The following is a 6,282-nucleotide window of genomic DNA, read 5'->3' on the forward strand; positions in this document are numbered from 1 at the left end:
TAGTTCTGCACATTTTCTAAAGTGTCCCAACCTTTTGCAATGAAAGCATTCAGCAGTGCTTGCAGGACACTGTTCATGCCTGTGAGGCTTTTTGGCACCACAGCTCTAGCATGGTTTACTGGCACCTTGAGCTTTGGTTTAATCAGGTCTTCATTGCCCCGGAGTGTCTTTGACATTCTTTTCTTTAATAAGCTGTACCATCATTGGGGGTTTTCTGAACCATGGTTTGTCTCCCCCTATGAGTATGGTTCTCTATTGCTGACAGACCTCTGAATGTCCGACTAACTGTATCACCTTCTCCAAAGTTAAGCCTTCTTTGGATTGCAGTAGGTCAGAAAGGGTGTCATCGGTCACCCCGACTACGGTGAGGTCTTGTTTCAGCTCAGATTTAAGATCACCATATTCACAACCTTCAGCCAGTCCATACAGGTCACTGACACAGAGGACGGGATTTTCCAGGTGTCCCCCCACCCCCACCGCGGGATCGGAAATTCCTGCCCGAGGTCAGCGAAACTTTGGCTGGTCTGTCAAATTTCCCATCCCACCTGCATCGATTCCTGCCATGGGTGGGATCGGATAATCCCAGCCAAGTTTTTCAGATGGCCACTAGGCCTTGGACATTTTTGCCTCTGTTTTCCACGCAAGAAATTTGCAAAACGAGGCCTAAAATGGTCCACAGTTTATTTGATCTGAGAATCTGAGTATTCATAGAATTACACAGGCTTTACAGCACAGAGCCAGGCCATTCGGTCTAATTGGTCTGTGTCAGTGTTTTAACTCAACATTAGCGTCTTCCCACCATTCTTCATCTAACTCTATCAGCTTAACCTATTCTTTTCTCCCTCACGTATTTACCTGGCTTGCTCTTAGTTATCCGAATGTACTTGTGGTGACGCGTTTCACATCATAACCACTCTGGGTAAAAAAAGTTTATTTTGAGTTCTCAATTAGATTTATTTGTGACTGTCTTATATTTATGCCCCTACTTTTGGTCACCACACAAGTGAAAACATTTTTCTACATTTACTGTTTCAATCCCTCTCTTAATCTTAAAGACATTGATCAAATCACCATCTCAGAAAAACAACTTGAAAATACAAGAATTAAGCTGGAGTAGACCATCCGGCCCATCAAGCCCGCTCTGGCATTCAATAGGATCATGGCTGATCTTTGACTTCAAGTCCACTTTCTCCATCACTCCCTTGATTCCCTGAGAGACCGAAATTCTGTCCATCTGAACCTTAAAGTTATTCAATGATGGAAAATGCACAACCCTCTGGAGTAGAGTCTAGGAATCCTGCAGCGAGTAACCCACCTCCTGACTCCTGAAAGCCTGTCCACCATCTACAAGGCACAAGTCAGGAGTGTGATGGAATACTCCCCACTTGCCTGGATGAGTGCAGCTCCAACAACATTCAAGAAGCTTGACATCATCCAGGACAAAGCAACCCGCTTGATTGTCACCCCTTCCACAAACATTCATTCCCTCCACCACCCACGTATAGTAGCAGCAGTGTGTACCATCTACAAGATGCAGTGCAGAAACTCACCAAGGCTCCTTAGACATCAGCTTCCAAACCCATGATTACTACCATCTAGAAGGACAAGGGCAGCAGATAGATGGGAACACCACCATCTAGAATTTCCCCTCCAAGCCACTCACCATCCTGACTTGGAAATATATCACCGTTCCTTCGCTGTCGCTGGGTCAAAATCCTGGAACTCCCTCCCTAATAGCATTATGGGTGTACCTGCACCACATGGACTGCAGAGGTTCAAGAAGGCAGCTCACCACCACTTTCTCAAGCGCAATTAGGGATGGACAATAAATGCAGGCCCAGCCAGTTATGCCTACACCCCATGAATGAATATTTAAAAAACTGGCACAGAGAGAGCATGAGAATAGAATGGCAGTGGCCATAAAAGTGAACCCAAAACTCTTCCAATGGCATGCATACAGTAAGTGGGTGGTAAGAGATGGAGTGCATCTATCCATGGAATCATAGAATGTTTACACCATAGAAGGGGCCATTCAGCCCATCATGTTTGTGCTGACATCCGAAGGAGCAATTCCCCTAGTGCCAGTCCCCTGCATTTTCCCCATAACCTTGCAAATGTTCCTTTTCAGATAATGATCCACTTCCCTTATGAAAGCTGCAATTGATCCTGCCTCCGCCACACTTTCAGGCAATGTATTCCAGAACCGAATCATTTTCTGCAAGAAAAGGTTTTGCCTCTGGCTCTCGATCCTTCTACCAATTGGAACAGTTTCTCCCCATCTACTATGTCCAGACCCCTTATAATTTTGAATATCTCTATCAAATCTCCTCTCAAACTTCTCTTCTCCGAGGAGAATGGTCCCAACTTCTCCAATCTTTCTACACAACTGTAGTTCCTCATCTCTGGAACTATCCTTATGAATCTTTTCTGCACCCTCTGTAATGCCTTCATGTCCTTCCTAAAATATGGTTCCCAGAACTGGATACAATACTCCAGTTGAGACCAAATCAGTGTTTTATACAGGTGTATCATAGTTTCCTTGTCTTTGTACTCTGTGGCCCTATTGATAAAGCCCAGGATCAGGTATGCTTTATTAACCGCTCTCTCAATCTGACCAGCCATCTTCAATGATTTATGCACATATATACCCAGGTCCCTCTGCTCCTGCACCCCCTTTAGAATTGTACCCTTTATTTTATATTGTCTCTCTGCATTCTTCCTACCAAAATGAATCACTTCACACTTCTCTGCATTAAATTTTATCTGCCACATGTCTGCCCATTCCACCAACCTGTCTTTGTCCTATTGAAGTTCCACACTATCCTCTTTGTGGTTTACAACACTTCCAAGTTTCATACCATCCACAAATGTTTAAATTGTGCCCTGTACACCAAGGTTTAGATCATTAATATATATATCAGGAAAAGCAAGGGTCCTAACACCAACCCCTGGAGAGCTCTACTATAAACCTTATTCTAGTCCAGAAAACAATTGTTAATCACTTTGTTTTGTTTGCTGTCACTCAGACAATGTTGTACCCATGTTACTATTACCAATTTTATTCTATGAGCTCTAATTTTGTTCACAAATCTGTTTTGCGGCATTTTATCAAATGCCTTCTGGAAGTCAACAGTATTACCCTCATCAAGCCTTTCTGTTACCTTTACAAAAAAACTCAAGCAAATTAATTAAAAGTGATTTGCTCTTAACAAATCTATGCTGGCTTTCCTTAATTAACCTGCATCTGTCCAAGTGTCTACTAAATTTGTCCTGAATTATCGTTTCTAAAAGCTTTCCCAACGCCAAGGTTAAACTAACTGATCTGTAGCTAGTGGGCTTATATTTGCACCCTTTTTTGAACAAGGGTATAATATTTGTAATCCCCCAGTTCTTTTGCACCACCCCTGAGTCTAAGGAAGATTATTAAATTATGTCCAGTGCCTCTGTAATTTCCACACTCACTTCCTTCAGTATCCTTTGATGCCTCTCATCCAGTCCTGGTGCCTGATCAATTTTAAATACAGAGAGCCTATCCAAACCTCCTCCTTATCAATTTTAACTCATTCAAGTGTCTGTACTACCTCCTGTTGCACCATGACCTGGGCAGAACCTTCTTCTTTGGCAAAGACAGATTCAATAATACCACAGCCATGCCCCTTGCCTCAATCCATAAATCCCCTTTTGTGTCCCTAATCGTCCGCACTCCTCCTCTTACTATTGTTTTAACATTAATATGGCGATCAAAGAATTTTGGATTCCCTTTTGTGTTAGCTGCCAGTTTCTTCTCATTCACTCTCTTTGTTTCTCTTATTTGGTTTTTCAATTTCCCTCTGAACCTTCTGTATTCGGCCTAGTTCTCAATTGTATTATCCACCTAACTTCTCTTACATGCACCCTTTTTCTGTTCCATCTTACTCTCTAACTCTTTCCTCATCCAGGAAGCTCCGGACTTGTTTACCTTTGTAGGAATATATCATGACTGCACTTGAACTATCTCTCCTTTAAAGGAATCCCAATGCTCAGTTACAGTTTTTGATTTCAGTTTATCTGGGCCAGACCCTTTTCTACCCCATTGAAATTGTCTTTCCCCCCAGTTAATTATACTTTGGATTACCCCTTGTTCTTTTCCAACTTAAACCTTATGACACACTGATCACTGTCCCCTAAATGTTCCCCAGCTGACACTGATCCACTTAGCCCACCTCATTCCCAGAACCAAGTCCAGAAATGCCTCCTTTTTTGTTGAGCACAAGGACACAAGAAATAGGAGCAGCAGTAGACCATTTGGCCCTTCAAGCCTGCTCCACCATTCAATTATGGTTGATCCTGGGGTTAAACTCAACTTTCCCGCCCACTCACCGTATCTCTTGATTGCCTGAGAGACCAAAAATCTGCCTATCCCAGCCTGAAATGTATTCAACGATGGAATATCCATAACCCTGCCAATTTGATTGATCCAGTCCATATGTAGATTGAAGTCCCCTTCAATTACTACATTGCTTTTGTCACAAACTCCGATAATTTTTTATTTAATTCTCAGTATAATGGTATAACTACTGTTGGGGGGCCTACAAACTACTCCCATCTGCATTTTTTTCTGACCCTAGCTATTCCTACTCTCCAACGATACTGATTTTCTACTTCCTGATCTTCTGAGCAAGATCTTTGCTCGCTAATGTCCTTGTGTCATCCTTTACTATCAGGGTTACCCCTCCTCCTTTGCCATTCTGCCTGTTTTCTCAAGATGTTGTGTACTTCAGAATATTAATTTTCCAAACTTGGTCACCTTGTAATCATGTCTCTGTAATGGAGATTAGATCTAAACCATTTATCTCTATTTGCGCCTCTTGTTCTTTTAATAACTTCATCTTGTTGGAGATATTTCATGCATTCTAATGAAGAGCCTTTAATTTTTTTTTTTGCTACCATTCCCTGCATGCATCTTACTCATTCATGGACTATTGCTACCAAACTCTCTGTTCCTAGCTGTCCCACTCTATTGCCTTTACTCAAATTGACACACAGTTCCATTGCCTTGACTTTTCTCTTCGGTTTTTCAAATCTCCCTTCACCCGAACCCTCTCTATCACCTCCACCCCTGCTCCCCCATTGGTTTAAATACCTATTCACAGCCCTAGTTATATGATTTACCAGGGTACTGGGATCAATCCGGTTTAAGTGGAACCCATTCTATCCGAGCAGCTCTCTCTTTCCTGAGCACTGATGCCAGTGCCCCAGTAGTCAAAACCCTTTCCTCCCACACCACTCTTTGAGTGATGCGTTAAATTCTCTAATCTGATTTTCCCTATGCTAACTGGTACGTAGCTCAGTTAGCAATCCAGTGGTGATCACTTTTGCCAGTCTGGATTTTAATTTGGACCCCTATTCCACAAACCCTCTGAGCAGAACATCATTCCTAATTCTACCTATGTTGTTGGTTCTTATAAGACCATAAGACATAGGAGCAGAAATTAGGCCATTCGAGTCTGCTCCGCCATTCAATCATGGCTGATAAGTTTCTCAACCCCATTCTCTCGCCTACTCCCCATAACCTTTGATCCCCTTACCAATCAAGAACCTAACTATCTCGGTCTTAAATACACTCAATGACCTGGCCAGGATGCCCTCAGTTTCTTCATCAAGATCATTAATATATAAAGTGAAAAGTTGTGGTCCCAACATTGACCCCTGCGAAACTCCACTAGTCACCGGCCGCCATCCCGAGAAGGACCCCCTTAACCCCTCTCTCTGCCTCCTGCCAGACAGCCAATCTTCTATCCATGCTAGTACCTTGCCTCTAACACCATGGGCTCTTATCTTACTGAGCAGCCTCCTGTCCGGCACCTTGTCAAAGGCCTTCTGGAAGTCCAAGTAGATAACATCCATTGGCTCTCATTTGTCTAATCTGCTCGTTACCTCCTCAAAGAATTCTAGCAGATTTGTCAGGCATGACCTCCCCTTGATGAAACCATGCTGACTATGCCCTATTTTACCATGCACTTCCAAGTATTCTGAAATCTCATCCATAATAACGGATTCTAAAATCTTACTAACGACCGAGGTCAGGCTAATTGGCCTGTAATTTCCCGTCTTTTGCCTCACTCCTTTCTTAAACAGGGGGGTTACATTAGCAATTTTCCAGTCCTCTGGGATCCTCCCTGACTCCAGTGATTCCTGAAAGATCACCACTAACGCCTCCACTATCTCTTCAGCTATCTCCTTCAGAACTCTGGGGTGTAATCCATCTGGTCCAGGTGATTTATCCACCTTCAGACCTTTCAG

Source organism: Cetorhinus maximus, chromosome 11 (assembly GCF_964194155.1).
Source record: "Cetorhinus maximus chromosome 11, sCetMax3.hap1.1, whole genome shotgun sequence".
Lineage (NCBI taxonomy): Eukaryota > Metazoa > Chordata > Chondrichthyes > Lamniformes > Cetorhinidae > Cetorhinus > Cetorhinus maximus.